The following is a 20,472-nucleotide window of genomic DNA, read 5'->3' on the forward strand; positions in this document are numbered from 1 at the left end:
TTAATATCTGATACGTGGCTCATTGAGTCACTACGATATTAAACTGATTTTTGGTACTCGGCGGGATGCCCGGGGCTTGCTCCGCTCTCGCCACGGGTCGGCCCGGTATTGCAGTTCTTCCGGGAATGGCCCATTCAATTTCAATAATGTACGATTGGTCTCTCTCTCTCAATAAAAACAGCTCACTGCTGGTCAGTCAGAGTGATATGGTATTTATTCTATACCAGTCACTGTTTGCTTAAAATGTTAATCGTTTGAGCTGACCAGCACATTTTTTCTTTATTTGACGGTTCTCAAACGAACGGCAGCCGGTATAAAAACAGATAATTTTTTTTATATTTAAAATTTCTCTCCGCTCCTCTCCTTCGTTGTTTACTAATCTAAATTATGTTTTAAAAATCATTTGTCATGGCCAGTATGTGTCAAAATATCACACTTCTGTCCACACAGGACCAGTATTAATTTCACTTTAATATAAAGAAAATAGAAATTTAAATGTAAATTTTTAAAAGTTATTTCAATTTAAAAAAACAAAAATTCATTTTTATTTTTAAACTGACGTACATTGTTACGTACATTGTTTAATGTATTCTTTCCTTCAACGATTTGCATATATCTTGATCCTAATTGATTTCAAAATGTTAAATGAAACATTACAATCAGCAGAATATTAATAACAATGATCCGTTTAAGAAAAAAAAAATATAAATAAAAAAAAAAAAAAAAAAAAAATCTAAATTTACAAATTTAAATTTTGTGGTTTTGTTCCGCATCTTTTCTCCTGCCGACCTCACGTCACCTTTTTGTATTCTTTTTCTTTCTCAGTCTCTTCCTATACCTTTTTAACGTTGGCTTGTTCCACAGCGCTAGTCGCCTTGCGCCGCCCGCCAAAGACGTAAAACAACAGGGCGTTGATCGATTCGATATACATCAAGGCGGCGCGGGCGTCAAGGGAAGCCACTATTACGACGTTAAGGTAAGGCGCTATATTTTTTTCCTTGTTTGAGTTTTAGAAATTCATAATGTTACTTGTTTCATTGATTTCGTTAACATTCGCCTTTCCGCTTTGGCAGATTGTAAAACGCCCACCGCCTAACGGCCGTACGTCGCATGGGCGGCGATTTCTGCAATAAGGAATATTTTCGGTGTGCGGAATCGGATGAATATTTACGGAATCATTTCAGAGGAGCGGATAGGAAATTTTCCGGAATATGAGGCGTCGGTAGTCCAGTGACCGTTATCGCTTCTCGGCCTTTTGGCTAAGATCAAAGTGTAGTATCTGTTCTTATCAGCTTAATATCTGATACGTGGCTCATTGAGTCACTACGATATTAAACTGATTTTTGGTACTCGGCGGGATGCCCGGGGCTTGCTCCGCTCTCGCCACGGGTCGGCCCGGTATTGCAGTTCTTCCGGGAATGGCCCATTCAATTTCAATAATGTACGATTGGTCTCTCTCTCTCAATAAAAACAGCTCACTGCTGGTCAGTCAGAGTGATATGGTATTTATTCTATACCAGTCACTGTTTGCTTAAAATGTTAATCGTTTGAGCTGACCAGCACATTTTTTCTTTATTTGACGGTTCTCAAACGAACGGCAGCCGGTATAAAAACAGATATTTTTTTTTATATTTAAAATTTCTCTCCGCTCCTCTCCTTCGTTGTTTACTAATCTAAATTATGTTTTAAAAATCATTTGTCATGGCCAGTATGTGTCAAAATATCACACTTCTGTCCACACAGGACCAGTATTAATTTCACTTTAATATAAAGAAAATAGAAATTTAAATGTAAATTTTTAAAAGTTATTTCAATTTAAAAAAACAAAAATTCATTTTTTATTTTTAAACTGACGTACATTGTTACGTACATTGTTTAATGTATTCTTTCCTTCAACGATTTGCATATATCTTGATCCTAATTGATTTCAAAATGTTAAATGAAACATTACAATCAGCAGAATATTAATAACAATGATCCGTTTAAGAAAAAAAAATATAAATAAAAAAAAAAAAAAAAAAAAAATCTAAATTTACAAATTTAAATTTTGTGGTTTTGTTCCGCATCTTTTCTCCTGCCGACCTCACGTCACCTTTTTGTATTCTTTTTCTTCTCAGTCTCTTCCTATACCTTTTTAACGTTGGCTTGTTCCACAGCGCTAGTCGCCTTGCGCCGCCCGCCAAAGACGTAAAACAACAGGGCGTTGATCGATTCGATATACATCAAGGCGGCGCGGGCGTCAAGGGAAGCCACTATTACGACGTTAAGGTAAGGCGCTATATTTTTTTCCTTGTTTGAGTTTTAGAAATTCATAATGTTACTTGTTTCATTGATTTCGTTAACATTCGCCTTTCCGCTTTGGCAGATTGTAAAACGCCCACCGCCTAACGGCCGTACGTCGCATGGGCGGCGATTTCTGCAATAAGGAATATTTTCGGTGTGCGGAATCGGATGAATATTTACGGAATCATTTCAGAGGAGCGGATAGGAAATTTTCCGGAATATGAGGCGTCGGTAGTCCAGTGACCGTTATCGCTTCTCGGCCTTTTGGCTAAGATCAAAGTGTAGTATCTGTTCTTATCAGCTTAATATCTGATACGTGGCTCATTGAGTCACTACGATATTAAACTGATTTTTGGTACTCGGCGGGATGCCCGGGGCTTGCTCCGCTCTCGCCACGGGTCGGCCCGGTATTGCAGTTCTTCCGGGAATGGCCCATTCAATTTCAATAATGTACGATTGGTCTCTCTCTCTCAATAAAAACAGCTCACTGCTGGTCAGTCAGAGTGATATGGTATTTATTCTATACCAGTCACTGTTTGCTTAAAATGTTAATCGTTTGAGCTGACCAGCACATTTTTTCTTTATTTGACGGTTCTCAAACGAACGGCAGCCGGTATAAAAACAGATATTTTTTTTTATATTTAAAATTTCTCTCCGCTCCTCTCCTTCGTTGTTTACTAATCTAAATTATGTTTTAAAAATCATTTGTCATGGCCAGTATGTGTCAAAATATCACACTTCTGTCCACACAGGACCAGTATTAATTTCACTTTAATATAAAGAAAATAGAAATTTAAATGTAAATTTTTAAAAGTTATTTCAATTTAAAAAAACAAAAATTCATTTTTATTTTTAAACTGACGTACATTGTTACGTACATTGTTTAATGTATTCTTTCCTTCAACGATTTGCATATATCTTGATCCTAATTGATTTCAAAATGTTAAATGAAACATTACAATCAGCAGAATATTAATAACAATGATCCGTTTAAGAAAAAAAAATATAAATAAAAAAAAAAAAAAAAAAAAATCTAAATTTACAAATTTAAATTTTGTGGTTTTGTTCCGCATCTTTTCTCCTGCCGACCTCACGTCACCTTTTTGTATTCTTTTTCTTTCTCAGTCTCTTCCTATACCTTTTTAACGTTGGCTTGTTCCACAGCGCTAGTCGCCTTGCGCCGCCCGCCAAAGACGTAAAACAACAGGGCGTTGATCGATTCGATATACATCAAGGCGGCGCGGGCGTCAAGGGAAGCCACTATTACGACGTTAAGGTAAGGCGCTATATTTTTTTCCTTGTTTGAGTTTTAGAAATTCATAATGTTACTTGTTTCATTGATTTCGTTAACATTCGCCTTTCCGCTTTGGCAGATTGTAAAACGCCCACCGCCTAACGGCCGTACGTCGCATGGGCGGCGATTTCTGCAATAAGGAATATTTTCGGTGTGCGGAATCGGATGAATATTTACGGAATCATTTCAGAGGAGCGGATAGGAAATTTTCCGGAATATGAGGCGTCGGTAGTCCAGTGACCGTTATCGCTTCTCGGCCTTTTGGCTAAGATCAAAGTGTAGTATCTGTTCTTATCAGCTTAATATCTGATACGTGGCTCATTGAGTCACTACGATATTAAACTGATTTTTGGTACTCGGCGGGATGCCCGGGGCTTGCTCCGCTCTCGCCACGGGTCGGCCCGGTATTGCAGTTCTTCCGGGAATGGCCCATTCAATTTCAATAATGTACGATTGGTCTCTCTCTCTCAATAAAAACAGCTCACTGCTGGTCAGTCAGAGTGATATGGTATTTATTCTATACCAGTCACTGTTTGCTTAAAATGTTAATCGTTTGAGCTGACCAGCACATTTTTTCTTTATTTGACGGTTCTCAAACGAACGGCAGCCGGTATAAAAACAGATATTTTTTTTTATATTTAAAATTTCTCTCCGCTCCTCTCCTTCGTTGTTTACTAATCTAAATTATGTTTTAAAAATCATTTGTCATGGCCAGTATGTGTCAAAATATCACACTTCTGTCCACACAGGACCAGTATTAATTTCACTTTAATATAAAGAAAATAGAAATTTAAATGTAAATTTTTAAAAGTTATTTCAATTTAAAAAAACAAAAATTCATTTTTATTTTTAAACTGACGTACATTGTTACGTACATTGTTTAATGTATTCTTTCCTTCAACGATTTGCATATATCTTGATCCTAATTGATTTCAAAATGTTAAATGAAACATTACAATCAGCAGAATATTAATAACAATGATCCGTTTAAGAAAAAAAAATATAAATAAAAAAAAAAAAAAAAAAAAAATCTAAATTTACAAATTTAAATTTTGTGGTTTTGTTCCGCATCTTTTCTCCTGCCGACCTCACGTCACCTTTTTGTATTCTTTTTCTTTCTCAGTCTCTTCCTATACCTTTTTAACGTTGGCTTGTTCCACAGCGCTAGTCGCCTTGCGCCGCCCGCCAAAGACGTAAAACAACAGGGCGTTGATCGATTCGATATACATCAAGGCGGCGCGGGCGTCAAGGGAAGCCACTATTACGACGTTAAGGTAAGGCGCTATATTTTTTTCCTTGTTTGAGTTTTAGAAATTCATAATGTTACTTGTTTCATTGATTTCGTTAACATTCGCCTTTCCGCTTTGGCAGATTGTAAAACGCCCACCGCCTAACGGCCGTACGTCGCATGGGCGGCGATTTCTGCAATAAGGAATATTTTCGGTGTGCGGAATCGGATGAATATTTACGGAATCATTTCAGAGGAGCGGATAGGAAATTTTCCGGAATATGAGGCGTCGGTAGTCCAGTGACCGTTATCGCTTCTCGGCCTTTTGGCTAAGATCAAAGTGTAGTATCTGTTCTTATCAGCTTAATATCTGATACGTGGCTCATTGAGTCACTACGATATTAAACTGATTTTTGGTACTCGGCGGGATGCCCGGGGCTTGCTCCGCTCTCGCCACGGGTCGGCCCGGTATTGCAGTTCTTCCGGGAATGGCCCATTCAATTTCAATAATGTACGATTGGTCTCTCTCTCTCAATAAAAACAGCTCACTGCTGGTCAGTCAGAGTGATATGGTATTTATTCTATACCAGTCACTGTTTGCTTAAAATGTTAATCGTTTGAGCTGACCAGCACATTTTTTCTTTATTTGACGGTTCTCAAACGAACGGCAGCCGGTATAAAAACAGATATTTTTTTTTATATTTAAAATTTCTCTCCGCTCCTCTCCTTCGTTGTTTACTAATCTAAATTATGTTTTAAAAATCATTTGTCATGGCCAGTATGTGTCAAAATATCACACTTCTGTCCACACAGGACCAGTATTAATTTCACTTTAATATAAAGAAAATAGAAATTTAAATGTAAATTTTTAAAAGTTATTTCAATTTAAAAAAACAAAAATTCATTTTTATTTTTAAACTGACGTACATTGTTACGTACATTGTTTAATGTATTCTTTCCTTCAACGATTTGCATATATCTTGATCCTAATTGATTTCAAAATGTTAAATGAAACATTACAATCAGCAGAATATTAATAACAATGATCCGTTTAAGAAAAAAAAATATAAATAAAAAAAAAAAAAAAAAAAAATCTAAATTTACAAATTTAAATTTTGTGGTTTTGTTCCGCATCTTTTCTCCTGCCGACCTCACGTCACCTTTTTGTATTCTTTTTCTTTCTCAGTCTCTTCCTATACCTTTTTAACGTTGGCTTGTTCCACAGCGCTAGTCGCCTTGCGCCGCCCGCCAAAGACGTAAAACAACAGGGCGTTGATCGATTCGATATACATCAAGGCGGCGCGGGCGTCAAGGGAAGCCACTATTACGACGTTAAGGTAAGGCGCTATATTTTTTTCCTTGTTTGAGTTTTAGAAATTCATAATGTTACTTGTTTCATTGATTTCGTTAACATTCGCCTTTCCGCTTTGGCAGATTGTAAAACGCCCACCGCCTAACGGCCGTACGTCGCATGGGCGGCGATTTCTGCAATAAGGAATATTTTCGGTGTGCGGAATCGGATGAATATTTACGGAATCATTTCAGAGGAGCGGATAGGAAATTTTCCGGAATATGAGGCGTCGGTAGTCCAGTGACCGTTATCGCTTCTCGGCCTTTTGGCTAAGATCAAAGTGTAGTATCTGTTCTTATCAGCTTAATATCTGATACGTGGCTCATTGAGTCACTACGATATTAAACTGATTTTTGGTACTCGGCGGGATGCCCGGGGCTTGCTCCGCTCTCGCCACGGGTCGGCCCGGTATTGCAGTTCTTCCGGGAATGGCCCATTCAATTTCAATAATGTACGATTGGTCTCTCTCTCTCAATAAAAACAGCTCACTGCTGGTCAGTCAGAGTGATATGGTATTTATTCTATACCAGTCACTGTTTGCTTAAAATGTTAATCGTTTGAGCTGACCAGCACATTTTTTCTTTATTTGACGGTTCTCAAACGAACGGCAGCCGGTATAAAAACAGATATTTTTTTTTATATTTAAAATTTCTCTCCGCTCCTCTCCTTCGTTGTTTACTAATCTAAATTATGTTTTAAAAATCATTTGTCATGGCCAGTATGTGTCAAAATATCACACTTCTGTCCACACAGGACCAGTATTAATTTCACTTTAATATAAAGAAAATAGAAATTTAAATGTAAATTTTTAAAAGTTATTTCAATTTAAAAAAACAAAAATTCATTTTTATTTTTAAACTGACGTACATTGTTACGTACATTGTTTAATGTATTCTTTCCTTCAACGATTTGCATATATCTTGATCCTAATTGATTTCAAAATGTTAAATGAAACATTACAATCAGCAGAATATTAATAACAATGATCCGTTTAAGAAAAAAAAATATAAATAAAAAAAAAAAAAAAAAAAAAATCTAAATTTACAAATTTAAATTTTGTGGTTTTGTTCCGCATCTTTTCTCCTGCCGACCTCACGTCACCTTTTTGTATTCTTTTTCTTTCTCAGTCTCTTCCTATACCTTTTTAACGTTGGCTTGTTCCACAGCGCTAGTCGCCTTGCGCCGCCCGCCAAAGACGTAAAACAACAGGGCGTTGATCGATTCGATATACATCAAGGCGGCGCGGGCGTCAAGGGAAGCCACTATTACGACGTTAAGGTAAGGCGCTATATTTTTTTCCTTGTTTGAGTTTTAGAAATTCATAATGTTACTTGTTTCATTGATTTCGTTAACATTCGCCTTTCCGCTTTGGCAGATTGTAAAACGCCCACCGCCTAACGGCCGTACGTCGCATGGGCGGCGATTTCTGCAATAAGGAATATTTTCGGTGTGCGGAATCGGATGAATATTTACGGAATCATTTCAGAGGAGCGGATAGGAAATTTTCCGGAATATGAGGCGTCGGTAGTCCAGTGACCGTTATCGCTTCTCGGCCTTTTGGCTAAGATCAAAGTGTAGTATCTGTTCTTATCAGCTTAATATCTGATACGTGGCTCATTGAGTCACTACGATATTAAACTGATTTTTGGTACTCGGCGGGATGCCCGGGGCTTGCTCCGCTCTCGCCACGGGTCGGCCCGGTATTGCAGTTCTTCCGGGAATGGCCCATTCAATTTCAATAATGTACGATTGGTCTCTCTCTCTCAATAAAAACAGCTCACTGCTGGTCAGTCAGAGTGATATGGTATTTATTCTATACCAGTCACTGTTTGCTTAAAATGTTAATCGTTTGAGCTGACCAGCACATTTTTTCTTTATTTGACGGTTCTCAAACGAACGGCAGCCGGTATAAAAACAGATATTTTTTTTTATATTTAAAATTTCTCTCCGCTCCTCTCCTTCGTTGTTTACTAATCTAAATTATGTTTTAAAAATCATTTGTCATGGCCAGTATGTGTCAAAATATCACACTTCTGTCCACACAGGACCAGTATTAATTTCACTTTAATATAAAGAAAATAGAAATTTAAATGTAAATTTTTAAAAGTTATTTCAATTTAAAAAAACAAAAATTCATTTTTATTTTTAAACTGACGTACATTGTTACGTACATTGTTTAATGTATTCTTTCCTTCAACGATTTGCATATATCTTGATCCTAATTGATTTCAAAATGTTAAATGAAACATTACAATCAGCAGAATATTAATAACAATGATCCGTTTAAGAAAAAAAAATATAAATAAAAAAAAAAAAAAAAAAAAATCTAAATTTACAAATTTAAATTTTGTGGTTTTGTTCCGCATCTTTTCTCCTGCCGACCTCACGTCACCTTTTTGTATTCTTTTTCTTTCTCAGTCTCTTCCTATACCTTTTTAACGTTGGCTTGTTCCACAGCGCTAGTCGCCTTGCGCCGCCCGCCAAAGACGTAAAACAACAGGGCGTTGATCGATTCGATATACATCAAGGCGGCGCGGGCGTCAAGGGAAGCCACTATTACGACGTTAAGGTAAGGCGCTATATTTTTTTCCTTGTTTGAGTTTTAGAAATTCATAATGTTACTTGTTTCATTGATTTCGTTAACATTCGCCTTTCCGCTTTGGCAGATTGTAAAACGCCCACCGCCTAACGGCGCGTACGTCGCATGGGCGGCGATTTCTGCAATAAGGAATATTTTCGGTGTGCGGAATCGGATGAATATTTACGGAATCATTTCAGAGGAGCGGATAGGAAATTTTCCGGAATATGAGGCGTCGGTAGTCCAGTGACCGTTATCGCTTCTCGGCCTTTTGGCTAAGATCAAAGTGTAGTATCTGTTCTTATCAGCTTAATATCTGATACGTGGCTCATTGAGTCACTACGATATTAAACTGATTTTTGGTACTCGGCGGGATGCCCGGGGCTTGCTCCGCTCTCGCCACGGGTCGGCCCGGTATTGCAGTTCTTCCGGGAATGGCCCATTCAATTTCAATAATGTACGATTGGTCTCTCTCTCTCAATAAAAACAGCTCACTGCTGGTCAGTCAGAGTGATATGGTATTTATTCTATACCAGTCACTGTTTGCTTAAAATGTTAATCGTTTGAGCTGACCAGCACATTTTTTCTTTATTTGACGGTTCTCAAACGAACGGCAGCCGGTATAAAAACAGATATTTTTTTTTATATTTAAAATTTCTCTCCGCTCCTCTCCTTCGTTGTTTACTAATCTAAATTATGTTTTAAAAATCATTTGTCATGGCCAGTATGTGTCAAAATATCACACTTCTGTCCACACAGGACCAGTATTAATTTCACTTTAATATAAAGAAAATAGAAATTTAAATGTAAATTTTTAAAAGTTATTTCAATTTAAAAAAACAAAAATTCATTTTTATTTTTAAACTGACGTACATTGTTACGTACATTGTTTAATGTATTCTTTCCTTCAACGATTTGCATATATCTTGATCCTAATTGATTTCAAAATGTTAAATGAAACATTACAATCAGCAGAATATTAATAACAATGATCCGTTTAAGAAAAAAAAATATAAATAAAAAAAAAAAAAAAAAAAAATCTAAATTTACAAATTTAAATTTTGTGGTTTTGTTCCGCATCTTTTCTCCTGCCGACCTCACGTCACCTTTTTGTATTCTTTTTCTTTCTCAGTCTCTTCCTATACCTTTTTAACGTTGGCTTGTTCCACAGCGCTAGTCGCCTTGCGCCGCCCGCCAAAGACGTAAAACAACAGGGCGTTGATCGATTCGATATACATCAAGGCGGCGCGGGCGTCAAGGGAAGCCACTATTACGACGTTAAGGTAAGGCGCTATATTTTTTTCCTTGTTTGAGTTTTAGAAATTCATAATGTTACTTGTTTCATTGATTTCGTTAACATTCGCCTTTCCGCTTTGGCAGATTGTAAAACGCCCACCGCCTAACGGCCGTACGTCGCATGGGCGGCGATTTCTGCAATAAGGAATATTTTCGGTGTGCGGAATCGGATGAATATTTACGGAATCATTTCAGAGGAGCGGATAGGAAATTTTCCGGAATATGAGGCGTCGGTAGTCCAGTGACCGTTATCGCTTCTCGGCCTTTTGGCTAAGATCAAAGTGTAGTATCTGTTCTTATCAGCTTAATATCTGATACGTGGCTCATTGAGTCACTACGATATTAAACTGATTTTTGGTACTCGGCGGGATGCCCGGGGCTTGCTCCGCTCTCGCCACGGGTCGGCCCGGTATTGCAGTTCTTCCGGGAATGGCCCATTCAATTTCAATAATGTACGATTGGTCTCTCTCTCTCAATAAAAACAGCTCACTGCTGGTCAGTCAGAGTGATATGGTATTTATTCTATACCAGTCACTGTTTGCTTAAAATGTTAATCGTTTGAGCTGACCAGCACATTTTTTCTTTATTTGACGGTTCTCAAACGAACGGCAGCCGGTATAAAAACAGATATTTTTTTTTATATTTAAAATTTCTCTCCGCTCCTCTCCTTCGTTGTTTACTAATCTAAATTATGTTTTAAAAATCATTTGTCATGGCCAGTATGTGTCAAAATATCACACTTCTGTCCACACAGGACCAGTATTAATTTCACTTTAATATAAAGAAAATAGAAATTTAAATGTAAATTTTTAAAAGTTATTTCAATTTAAAAAAACAAAAATTCATTTTTATTTTTAAACTGACGTACATTGTTACGTACATTGTTTAATGTATTCTTTCCTTCAACGATTTGCATATATCTTGATCCTAATTGATTTCAAAATGTTAAATGAAACATTACAATCAGCAGAATATTAATAACAATGATCCGTTTAAGAAAAAAAAATATAAATAAAAAAAAAAAAAAAAAAAAATCTAAATTTACAAATTTAAATTTTGTGGTTTTGTTCCGCATCTTTTCTCCTGCCGACCTCACGTCACCTTTTTGTATTCTTTTTCTTTCTCAGTCTCTTCCTATACCTTTTTAACGTTGGCTTGTTCCACAGCGCTAGTCGCCTTGCGCCGCCCGCCAAAGACGTAAAACAACAGGGCGTTGATCGATTCGATATACATCAAGGCGGCGCGGGCGTCAAGGGAAGCCACTATTACGACGTTAAGGTAAGGCGCTATATTTTTTTCCTTGTTTGAGTTTTAGAAATTCATAATGTTACTTGTTTCATTGATTTCGTTAACATTCGCCTTTCCGCTTTGGCAGATTGTAAAACGCCCACCGCCTAACGGCCGTACGTCGCATGGGCGGCGATTTCTGCAATAAGGAATATTTTCGGTGTGCGGAATCGGATGAATATTTACGGAATCATTTCAGAGGAGCGGATAGGAAATTTTCCGGAATATGAGGCGTCGGTAGTCCAGTGACCGTTATCGCTTCTCGGCCTTTTGGCTAAGATCAAAGTGTAGTATCTGTTCTTATCAGCTTAATATCTGATACGTGGCTCATTGAGTCACTACGATATTAAACTGATTTTTGGTACTCGGCGGGATGCCCGGGGCTTGCTCCGCTCTCGCCACGGGTCGGCCCGGTATTGCAGTTCTTCCGGGAATGGCCCATTCAATTTCAATAATGTACGATTGGTCTCTCTCTCTCAATAAAAACAGCTCACTGCTGGTCAGTCAGAGTGATATGGTATTTATTCTATACCAGTCACTGTTTGCTTAAAATGTTAATCGTTTGAGCTGACCAGCACATTTTTTCTTTATTTGACGGTTCTCAAACGAACGGCAGCCGGTATAAAAACAGATATTTTTTTTTATATTTAAAATTTCTCTCCGCTCCTCTCCTTCGTTGTTTACTAATCTAAATTATGTTTTAAAAATCATTTGTCATGGCCAGTATGTGTCAAAATATCACACTTCTGTCCACACAGGACCAGTATTAATTTCACTTTAATATAAAGAAAATAGAAATTTAAATGTAAATTTTTAAAAGTTATTTCAATTTAAAAAAACAAAAATTCATTTTTATTTTTAAACTGACGTACATTGTTACGTACATTGTTTAATGTATTCTTTCCTTCAACGATTTGCATATATCTTGATCCTAATTGATTTCAAAATGTTAAATGAAACATTACAATCAGCAGAATATTAATAACAATGATCCGTTTAAGAAAAAAAAATATAAATAAAAAAAAAAAAAAAAAAAAAATCTAAATTTACAAATTTAAATTTTGTGGTTTTGTTCCGCATCTTTTCTCCTGCCGACCTCACGTCACCTTTTTGTATTCTTTTTCTTTCTCAGTCTCTTCCTATACCTTTTTAACGTTGGCTTGTTCCACAGCGCTAGTCGCCTTGCGCCGCCCGCCAAAGACGTAAAACAACAGGGCGTTGATCGATTCGATATACATCAAGGCGGCGCGGGCGTCAAGGGAAGCCACTATTACGACGTTAAGGTAAGGCGCTATATTTTTTTCCTTGTTTGAGTTTTAGAAATTCATAATGTTACTTGTTTCATTGATTTCGTTAACATTCGCCTTTCCGCTTTGGCAGATTGTAAAACGCCCACCGCCTAACGGCCGTACGTCGCATGGGCGGCGATTTCTGCAATAAGGAATATTTTCGGTGTGCGGAATCGGATGAATATTTACGGAATCATTTCAGAGGAGCGGATAGGAAATTTTCCGGAATATGAGGCGTCGGTAGTCCAGTGACCGTTATCGCTTCTCGGCCTTTTGGCTAAGATCAAAGTGTAGTATCTGTTCTTATCAGCTTAATATCTGATACGTGGCTCATTGAGTCACTACGATATTAAACTGATTTTTGGTACTCGGCGGGATGCCCGGGGCTTGCTCCGCTCTCGCCACGGGTCGGCCCGGTATTGCAGTTCTTCCGGGAATGGCCCATTCAATTTCAATAATGTACGATTGGTCTCTCTCTCTCAATAAAAACAGCTCACTGCTGGTCAGTCAGAGTGATATGGTATTTATTCTATACCAGTCACTGTTTGCTTAAAATGTTAATCGTTTGAGCTGACCAGCACATTTTTTCTTTATTTGACGGTTCTCAAACGAACGGCAGCCGGTATAAAAACAGATATTTTTTTTTATATTTAAAATTTCTCTCCGCTCCTCTCCTTCGTTGTTTACTAATCTAAATTATGTTTTAAAAATCATTTGTCATGGCCAGTATGTGTCAAAATATCACACTTCTGTCCACACAGGACCAGTATTAATTTCACTTTAATATAAAGAAAATAGAAATTTAAATGTAAATTTTTAAAAGTTATTTCAATTTAAAAAAACAAAAATTCATTTTTATTTTTAAACTGACGTACATTGTTACGTACATTGTTTAATGTATTCTTTCCTTCAACGATTTGCATATATCTTGATCCTAATTGATTTCAAAATGTTAAATGAAACATTACAATCAGCAGAATATTAATAACAATGATCCGTTTAAGAAAAAAAAATATAAATAAAAAAAAAAAAAAAAAAAAAATCTAAATTTACAAATTTAAATTTTGTGGTTTTGTTCCGCATCTTTTCTCCTGCCGACCTCACGTCACCTTTTTGTATTCTTTTTCTTTCTCAGTCTCTTCCTATACCTTTTTAACGTTGGCTTGTTCCACAGCGCTAGTCGCCTTGCGCCGCCCGCCAAAGACGTAAAACAACAGGGCGTTGATCGATTCGATATACATCAAGGCGGCGCGGGCGTCAAGGGAAGCCACTATTACGACGTTAAGGTAAGGCGCTATATTTTTTTCCTTGTTTGAGTTTTAGAAATTCATAATGTTACTTGTTTCATTGATTTCGTTAACATTCGCCTTTCCGCTTTGGCAGATTGTAAAACGCCCACCGCCTAACGGCCGTACGTCGCATGGGCGGCGATTTCTGCAATAAGGAATATTTTCGGTGTGCGGAATCGGATGAATATTTACGGAATCATTTCAGAGGAGCGGATAGGAAATTTTCCGGAATATGAGGCGTCGGTAGTCCAGTGACCGTTATCGCTTCTCGGCCTTTTGGCTAAGATCAAAGTGTAGTATCTGTTCTTATCAGCTTAATATCTGATACGTGGCTCATTGAGTCACTACGATATTAAACTGATTTTTGGTACTCGGCGGGATGCCCGGGGCTTGCTCCGCTCTCGCCACGGGTCGGCCCGGTATTGCAGTTCTTCCGGGAATGGCCCATTCAATTTCAATAATGTACGATTGGTCTCTCTCTCTCAATAAAAACAGCTCACTGCTGGTCAGTCAGAGTGATATGGTATTTATTCTATACCAGTCACTGTTTGCTTAAAATGTTAATCGTTTGAGCTGACCAGCACATTTTTTCTTTATTTGACGGTTCTCAAACGAACGGCAGCCGGTATAAAAACAGATATTTTTTTTTATATTTAAAATTTCTCTCCGCTCCTCTCCTTCGTTGTTTACTAATCTAAATTATGTTTTAAAAATCATTTGTCATGGCCAGTATGTGTCAAAATATCACACTTCTGTCCACACAGGACCAGTATTAATTTCACTTTAATATAAAGAAAATAGAAATTTAAATGTAAATTTTTAAAAGTTATTTCAATTTAAAAAAAACAAAAATTCATTTTTATTTTTAAACTGACGTACATTGTTACGTACATTGTTTAATGTATTCTTTCCTTCAACGATTTGCATATATCTTGATCCTAATTGATTTCAAAATGTTAAATGAAACATTACAATCAGCAGAATATTAATAACAATGATCCGTTTAAGAAAAAAAAATATAAATAAAAAAAAAAAAAAAAAAAAAATCTAAATTTACAAATTTAAATTTTGTGGTTTTGTTCCGCATCTTTTCTCCTGCCGACCTCACGTCACCTTTTTGTATTCTTTTTCTTTCTCAGTCTCTTCCTATACCTTTTTAACGTTGGCTTGTTCCACAGCGCTAGTCGCCTTGCGCCGCCCGCCAAAGACGTAAAACAACAGGGCGTTGATCGATTCGATATACATCAAGGCGGCGCGGGCGTCAAGGGAAGCCACTATTACGACGTTAAGGTAAGGCGCTATATTTTTTTCCTTGTTTGAGTTTTAGAAATTCATAATGTTACTTGTTTCATTGATTTCGTTAACATTCGCCTTTCCGCTTTGGCAGATTGTAAAACGCCCACCGCCTAACGGCCGTACGTCGCATGGGCGGCGATTTCTGCAATAAGGAATATTTTCGGTGTGCGGAATCGGATGAATATTTACGGAATCATTTCAGAGGAGCGGATAGGAAATTTTCCGGAATATGAGGCGTCGGTAGTCCAGTGACCGTTATCGCTTCTCGGCCTTTTGGCTAAGATCAAAGTGTAGTATCTGTTCTTATCAGCTTAATATCTGATACGTGGCTCATTGAGTCACTACGATATTAAACTGATTTTTGGTACTCGGCGGGATGCCCGGGGCTTGCTCCGCTCTCGCCACGGGTCGGCCCGGTATTGCAGTTCTTCCGGGAATGGCCCATTCAATTTCAATAATGTACGATTGGTCTCTCTCTCTCAATAAAAACAGCTCACTGCTGGTCAGTCAGAGTGATATGGTATTTATTCTATACCAGTCACTGTTTGCTTAAAATGTTAATCGTTTGAGCTGACCAGCACATTTTTTCTTTATTTGACGGTTCTCAAACGAACGGCAGCCGGTATAAAAACAGATATTTTTTTTTATATTTAAAATTTCTCTCCGCTCCTCTCCTTCGTTGTTTACTAATCTAAATTATGTTTTAAAAATCATTTGTCATGGCCAGTATGTGTCAAAATATCACACTTCTGTCCACACAGGACCAGTATTAATTTCACTTTAATATAAAGAAAATAGAAATTTAAATGTAAATTTTTAAAAGTTATTTCAATTTAAAAAAACAAAAATTCATTTTTATTTTTAAACTGACGTACATTGTTACGTACATTGTTTAATGTATTCTTTCCTTCAACGATTTGCATATATCTTGATCCTAATTGATTTCAAAATGTTAAATGAAACATTACAATCAGCAGAATATTAATAACAATGATCCGTTTAAGAAAAAAAAAATATAAATAAAAAAAAAAAAAAAAAAAAAAATCTAAATTTACAAATTTAAATTTTGTGGTTTTGTTCCGCATCTTTTCTCCTGCCGACCTCACGTCACCTTTTTGTATTCTTTTTCTTTCTCAGTCTCTTCCTATACCTTTTTAACGTTGGCTTGTTCCACAGCGCTAGTCGCCTTGCGCCGCCCGCCAAAGACGTAAAACAACAGGGCGTTGATCGATTCGATATACATCAAGGCGGCGCGGGCGTCAAGGGAAGCCACTATTACGACGTTAAGGTAAGGCGCTATATTTTTTTCCTTGTTTGAGTTTTAGAAATTCATAATGTTACTTGTTTCATTGATTTCGTTAACATTCGCCTTTCCGCTTTGGCAGATTGTAAAACGCCCACCGCCTAACGGCCGTACGTCGCATGGGCGGCGATTTCTGCAATAAGGAATATTTTCGGTGTGCGGAATCGGATGAATATTTACGGAATCATTTCAGAGGAGCGGATAGGAAATTTTCCGGAATATGAGGCGTCGGTAGTCCAGTGACCGTTATCGCTTCTCGGCCTTTTGGCTAAGATCAAAGTGTAGTATCTGTTCTTATCAGCTTAATATCTGATACGTGGCTCATTGAGTCACTACGATATTAAACTGATTTTTGGTACTCGGCGGGATGCCCGGGGCTTGCTCCGCTCTCGCCACGGGTCGGCCCGGTATTGCAGTTCTTCCGGGAATGGCCCATTCAATTTCAATAATGTACGATTGGTCTCTCTCTCTCAATAAAAACAGCTCACTGCTGGTCAGTCAGAGTGATATGGTATTTATTCTATACCAGTCACTGTTTGCTTAAAATGTTAATCGTTTGAGCTGACCAGCACATTTTTTCTTTATTTGACGGTTCTCAAACGAACGGCAGCCGGTATAAAAACAGATATTTTTTTTTATATTTAAAATTTCTCTCCGCTCCTCTCCTTCGTTGTTTACTAATCTAAATTATGTTTTAAAAATCATTTGTCATGGCCAGTATGTGTCAAAATATCACACTTCTGTCCACACAGGACCAGTATTAATTTCACTTTAATATAAAGAAAATAGAAATTTAAATGTAAATTTTTAAAAGTTATTTCAATTTAAAAAAACAAAAATTCATTTTTATTTTTAAACTGACGTACATTGTTACGTACATTGTTTAATGTATTCTTTCCTTCAACGATTTGCATATATCTTGATCCTAATTGATTTCAAAATGTTAAATGAAACATTACAATCAGCAGAATATTAATAACAATGATCCGTTTAAGAAAAAAAAATATAAATAAAAAAAAAAAAAAAAAAAAAATCTAAATTTACAAATTTAAATTTTGTGGTTTTGTTCCGCATCTTTTCTCCTGCCGACCTCACGTCACCTTTTTGTATTCTTTTTCTTTCTCAGTCTCTTCCTATACCTTTTTAACGTTGGCTTGTTCCACAGCGCTAGTCGCCTTGCGCCGCCCGCCAAAGACGTAAAACAACAGGGCGTTGATCGATTCGATATACATCAAGGCGGCGCGGGCGTCAAGGGAAGCCACTATTACGACGTTAAGGTAAGGCGCTATATTTTTTTCCTTGTTTGAGTTTTAGAAATTCATAATGTTACTTGTTTCATTGATTTCGTTAACATTCGCCTTTCCGCTTTGGCAGATTGTAAAACGCCCACCGCCTAACGGCCGTACGTCGCATGGGCGGCGATTTCTGCAATAAGGAATATTTTCGGTGTGCGGAATCGGATGAATATTTACGGAATCATTTCAGAGGAGCGGATAGGAAATTTTCCGGAATATGAGGCGTCGGTAGTCCAGTGACCGTTATCGCTTCTCGGCCTTTTGGCTAAGATCAAAGTGTAGTATCTGTTCTTATCAGCTTAATATCTGATACGTGGCTCATTGAGTCACTACGATATTAAACTGATTTTTGGTACTCGGCGGGATGCCCGGGGCTTGCTCCGCTCTCGCCACGGGTCGGCCCGGTATTGCAGTTCTTCCGGGAATGGCCCATTCAATTTCAATAATGTACGATTGGTCTCTCTCTCTCAATAAAAACAGCTCACTGCTGGTCAGTCAGAGTGATATGGTATTTATTCTATACCAGTCACTGTTTGCTTAAAATGTTAATCGTTTGAGCTGACCAGCACATTTTTTCTTTATTTGACGGTTCTCAAACGAACGGCAGCCGGTATAAAAACAGATATTTTTTTTTATATTTAAAATTTCTCTCCGCTCCTCTCCTTCGTTGTTTACTAATCTAAATTATGTTTTAAAAATCATTTGTCATGGCCAGTATGTGTCAAAATATCACACTTCTGTCCACACAGGACCAGTATTAATTTCACTTTAATATAAAGAAAATAGAAATTTAAATGTAAATTTTTAAAAGTTATTTCAATTTAAAAAAACAAAAATTCATTTTTATTTTTAAACTGACGTACATTGTTACGTACATTGTTTAATGTATTCTTTCCTTCAACGATTTGCATATATCTTGATCCTAATTGATTTCAAAATGTTAAATGAAACATTACAATCAGCAGAATATTAATAACAATGATCCGTTTAAGAAAAAAAAATATAAATAAAAAAAAAAAAAAAAAAAAATCTAAATTTACAAATTTAAATTTTGTGGTTTTGTTCCGCATCTTTTCTCCTGCCGACCTCACGTCACCTTTTTGTATTCTTTTTCTTTCTCAGTCTCTTCCTATACCTTTTTAAACGTTGGCTTGTTCCACAGCGCTAGTCGCCTTGCGCCGCCCGCCAAAGACGTAAAACAACAGGGCGTTGATCGATTCGATATACATCAAGGCGGCGCGGGCGTCAAGGGAAGCCACTATTACGACGTTAAGGTAAGGCGCTATATTTTTTTCCTTGTTTGAGTTTTAGAAATTCATAATGTTACTTGTTTCATTGATTTCGTTAACATTCGCCTTTCCGCTTTGGCAGATTGTAAAACGCCCACCGCCTAACGGCCGTACGTCGCATGGGCGGCGATTTCTGCAATAAGGAATATTTTCGGTGTGCGGAATCGGATGAATATTTACGGAATCATTTCAGAGGAGCGGATAGGAAATTTTCCGGAATATGAGGCGTCGGTAGTCCAGTGACCGTTATCGCTTCTCGGCCTTTTGGCTAAGATCAAAGTGTAGTATCTGTTCTTATCAGCTTAATATCTGATACGTGGCTCATTGAGTCACTACGATATTAAACTGATTTTTGGTACTCGGCGGGATGCCCGGGGCTTGCTCCGCTCTCGCCACGGGTCGGCCCGGTATTGCAGTTCTTCCGGGAATGGCCCATTCAATTTCAATAATGTACGATTGGTCTCTCTCTCTCAATAAAAACAGCTCACTGCTGGTCAGTCAGAGTGATATGGTATTTATTCTATACCAGTCACTGTTTGCTTAAAATGTTAATCGTTTGAGCTGACCAGCACATTTTTTCTTTATTTGACGGTTCTCAAACGAACGGCAGCCGGTATAAAAACAGATATTTTTTTTTATATTTAAAATTTCTCTCCGCTCCTCTCCTTCGTTGTTTACTAATCTAAATTATGTTTTAAAAATCATTTGTCATGGCCAGTATGTGTCAAAATATCACACTTCTGTCCACACAGGACCAGTATTAATTTCACTTTAATATAAAGAAAATAGAAATTTAAATGTAAATTTTTAAAAGTTATTTCAATTTAAAAAAACAAAAATTCATTTTTATTTTTAAAACTGACGTACATTGTTACGTACATTGTTTAATGTATTCTTTCCTTCAACGATTTGCATATATCTTGATCCTAATTGATTTCAAAATGTTAAATGAAACATTACAATCAGCAGAATATTAATAACAATGATCCGTTTAAGAAAAAAAAAATATAAATAAAAAAAAAAAAAAAAAAAAAAATCTAAATTTACAAATTTAAATTTTGTGGTTTTGTTCCGCATCTTTTCTCCTGCCGACCTCACGTCACCTTTTTGTATTCTTTTTCTTTCTCAGTCTCTTCCTATACCTTTTTAACGTTGGCTTGTTCCACAGCGCTAGTCGCCTTGCGCCGCCCGCCAAAGACGTAAAACAACAGGGCGTTGATCGATTCGATATACATCAAGGCGGCGCGGGCGTCAAGGGAAGCCACTATTACGACGTTAAGGTAAGGCGCTATATTTTTTTCCTTGTTTGAGTTTTAGAAATTCATAATGTTACTTGTTTCATTGATTTCGTTAACATTCGCCTTTCCGCTTTGGCAGATTGTAAAACGCCCACC

At 37.1% G+C, this 20,472-nt stretch overlaps 15 non-coding genes and 1 pseudogene across 15 annotated transcripts; all 16 read left to right on the forward strand.

The window, feature by feature from the left end:
* LOC131934365 (uncharacterized) lies at positions 1–139 on the forward strand (annotated as a pseudogene).
* A 1,100-nt stretch (positions 140–1,239) lies between these two features.
* On the forward strand, positions 1,240–1,432 carry LOC131934352 (U2 spliceosomal RNA). The gene has a single exon (XR_009385669.1). It is a non-coding gene; the product is annotated as a U2 spliceosomal RNA (small nuclear RNA).
* A 1,099-nt stretch (positions 1,433–2,531) lies between these two features.
* Positions 2,532–2,724, forward strand: LOC131934363 (U2 spliceosomal RNA). Its single transcript, XR_009385680.1, has one exon. It is a non-coding gene; the product is annotated as a U2 spliceosomal RNA (small nuclear RNA).
* A 1,098-nt stretch (positions 2,725–3,822) lies between these two features.
* LOC131934366 (U2 spliceosomal RNA) lies at positions 3,823–4,015 on the forward strand. The gene has a single exon (XR_009385681.1). It is a non-coding gene; the product is annotated as a U2 spliceosomal RNA (small nuclear RNA).
* Positions 4,016–5,114: 1,099 nt separating this feature from the next.
* LOC131934367 (U2 spliceosomal RNA) lies at positions 5,115–5,307 on the forward strand. Its single transcript, XR_009385682.1, has one exon. It is a non-coding gene; the product is annotated as a U2 spliceosomal RNA (small nuclear RNA).
* Positions 5,308–6,405: 1,098 nt separating this feature from the next.
* On the forward strand, positions 6,406–6,598 carry LOC131934368 (U2 spliceosomal RNA). The gene has a single exon (XR_009385683.1). It is a non-coding gene; the product is annotated as a U2 spliceosomal RNA (small nuclear RNA).
* A 1,099-nt stretch (positions 6,599–7,697) lies between these two features.
* Positions 7,698–7,890, forward strand: LOC131934353 (U2 spliceosomal RNA). The gene has a single exon (XR_009385670.1). It is a non-coding gene; the product is annotated as a U2 spliceosomal RNA (small nuclear RNA).
* Positions 7,891–8,989: 1,099 nt separating this feature from the next.
* LOC131934354 (U2 spliceosomal RNA) lies at positions 8,990–9,182 on the forward strand. The gene has a single exon (XR_009385671.1). It is a non-coding gene; the product is annotated as a U2 spliceosomal RNA (small nuclear RNA).
* Positions 9,183–10,280: 1,098 nt separating this feature from the next.
* On the forward strand, positions 10,281–10,473 carry LOC131934355 (U2 spliceosomal RNA). Its single transcript, XR_009385672.1, has one exon. It is a non-coding gene; the product is annotated as a U2 spliceosomal RNA (small nuclear RNA).
* A 1,098-nt stretch (positions 10,474–11,571) lies between these two features.
* Positions 11,572–11,764, forward strand: LOC131934356 (U2 spliceosomal RNA). Its single transcript, XR_009385673.1, has one exon. It is a non-coding gene; the product is annotated as a U2 spliceosomal RNA (small nuclear RNA).
* A 1,099-nt stretch (positions 11,765–12,863) lies between these two features.
* Positions 12,864–13,056, forward strand: LOC131934357 (U2 spliceosomal RNA). Its single transcript, XR_009385674.1, has one exon. It is a non-coding gene; the product is annotated as a U2 spliceosomal RNA (small nuclear RNA).
* Positions 13,057–14,155: 1,099 nt separating this feature from the next.
* Positions 14,156–14,348, forward strand: LOC131934358 (U2 spliceosomal RNA). Its single transcript, XR_009385675.1, has one exon. It is a non-coding gene; the product is annotated as a U2 spliceosomal RNA (small nuclear RNA).
* Positions 14,349–15,448: 1,100 nt separating this feature from the next.
* LOC131934359 (U2 spliceosomal RNA) lies at positions 15,449–15,641 on the forward strand. The gene has a single exon (XR_009385676.1). It is a non-coding gene; the product is annotated as a U2 spliceosomal RNA (small nuclear RNA).
* A 1,101-nt stretch (positions 15,642–16,742) lies between these two features.
* On the forward strand, positions 16,743–16,935 carry LOC131934360 (U2 spliceosomal RNA). The gene has a single exon (XR_009385677.1). It is a non-coding gene; the product is annotated as a U2 spliceosomal RNA (small nuclear RNA).
* Positions 16,936–18,034: 1,099 nt separating this feature from the next.
* Positions 18,035–18,227, forward strand: LOC131934361 (U2 spliceosomal RNA). The gene has a single exon (XR_009385678.1). It is a non-coding gene; the product is annotated as a U2 spliceosomal RNA (small nuclear RNA).
* Positions 18,228–19,326: 1,099 nt separating this feature from the next.
* Positions 19,327–19,519, forward strand: LOC131934362 (U2 spliceosomal RNA). The gene has a single exon (XR_009385679.1). It is a non-coding gene; the product is annotated as a U2 spliceosomal RNA (small nuclear RNA).
* The last annotated feature ends 953 nt before the right edge of the window (positions 19,520–20,472 follow it).

Source organism: Physella acuta, unplaced genomic scaffold (assembly GCF_028476545.2).
Source record: "Physella acuta isolate Inbredline_101_S28 unplaced genomic scaffold, ASM2847654v3 ptg002806l, whole genome shotgun sequence".
Lineage (NCBI taxonomy): Eukaryota > Metazoa > Mollusca > Gastropoda > Physidae > Physella > Physella acuta.